Here is a 1,882-nt window from a genome sequence, read left to right as displayed (position 1 = left end):
TAATTGATACTTACAGAACACTCCATCCAAAGACCACAGAATACACATTATACTCATCACCGCATGGAACGTATTTTAAGATTGACCACATAATTGGCCATAAATTAAGTATAAGCAAATTTAAAAGGACTGAAATTCTACCATGCACCTTCTCGGACCACAGTGGAATAAAAATAAACATTAACACCAACAAAGTCCCCCCAAAACCCACAAAGACATGGAAACTAAACAGCATGATGCTAAATAATTCCTGGGTCAATGATGAAATCAAAATAGAGATAAAAAGATACTGGAAACAAATTAAAATGAAGAAACATCTTACCAAAATCTCTGAGACGCCTTAAAAGCTGTAGTAAGAGGGGAATTTATATCCCTACAAACACACATGAAGGAAATGGAAGGAACACAAATTAAAGCCTAACAAGCCACCTAAGGAAGCTGGAAAAGCAAGACCACAAAAACTCTAATTTCAGCAGAAGAATCCAGATCACCAAAATAAAAGCCCAAATCCAGGACATAGAAGACAAAAAGATAATACAAAAAATCAATGAAACAAAAAGCTGGTTCTTTGAAGGATAAACAAGATAGATGATCCCCTAGCTGGACTGACCAAGAAAAATTGAGAAAAAACCCAAATAAGCACAATCAGAAACACAAAAGCTGAAGCCACATCTGACCCTGAAGAAATACAAAAGATCATTAGAGACTACTATATACACTTGCATGGAAACAAACTTGAAAACCTTAAGGAAATGGAGGACTTTCTGACATCACACAACCTACCTAGGTTGGAACAAGAAGAAATTGAGACCCTAAATAGACCAATAACAATCAAGGAAATTGACTACATAATAAGAAAACTACCTACAGAAAAAATCCATGGTCCAGGTGGCTTTCCAGCAGAATTCTACAAGACATTTAAGGAGGAGCTGATACCAATCCTACTGAATGTATTCCAGGTGATTGAAAAAGATGGAACTCTTCCCAAATCATTTTACAAAGCCAATATCACATTGATACCCAAGCCAGGTAAAGATCCAACAAAGAAAGAGAACTACAGGCCAATATCTGTGATGAACATAGATGCTAAAATTCTGAACAAGATCCTAGGAAACCGGATTCAGCAATACATCTCAAAAATCATCCATCATGACCAAGTAGGCTTCGTTCCTGGGATGCAAGGCCGGTTCAACATTCGTAAAGCCATAAATGTAATTAAATACATCAACAGATGTCAAAACAAAAACCACATGATTATATCATTAGATGCAGAAAAAGCTTTTGATAAAATCCAGCACCCCTTCTTGATAAAAACCCTCGAACATCTAGGCATATGGGGAACACCTCAAAATAGTAACAGCCATCTATGAGAAACCCACAACCAGCATACTCCTAAACAGACAAAAATTGGAACCATTTCCCCTGAAAACTGGAACAAGACAAGGATGCCCACTCTCACCCCTCCTGTTCAACATAGTATTGGAAGTCCTAGCTCGAGCAATCAGAGAAGAGAAGGCAATCAGTGGTATCCAAATAGGAAAAGAGGAAGTTAAGTTATCTCTCTTTGCAGACGATATGATTGTGTACCTTGAAAATCCAAGAGAATCTGTCAAAAACCTCCTTACACTGATAAAGGCCTTTGGCAAAGTCTCAGGATACAAAATAAATGTGCAAAAGACAATCACATTTCTTTACACCCATAATAATAAACAGAAACCCAAATAAAAAACACAATTCCATTCACAATAGCCACAAAAAAAAAAATGAAATACCTTGGCATCTTCCTAACCAGAGACGCGAAGACCTTTACAATGAAAACTACAAACACTGCTCAAGAAATCAAAGATGACACGAACAAGTGAAAAATATCCCATGCTCATGG

This window comes from Carlito syrichta, unplaced genomic scaffold (assembly GCF_000164805.1).
Source record: "Carlito syrichta isolate Samal-C Ts95f unplaced genomic scaffold, Tarsius_syrichta-2.0.1 Scaffold309022, whole genome shotgun sequence".
In the NCBI taxonomy this organism is placed as follows: domain Eukaryota; kingdom Metazoa; phylum Chordata; class Mammalia; order Primates; family Tarsiidae; genus Carlito; species Carlito syrichta.
Note: the sequence above shows the minus strand (reverse complement) of the source record.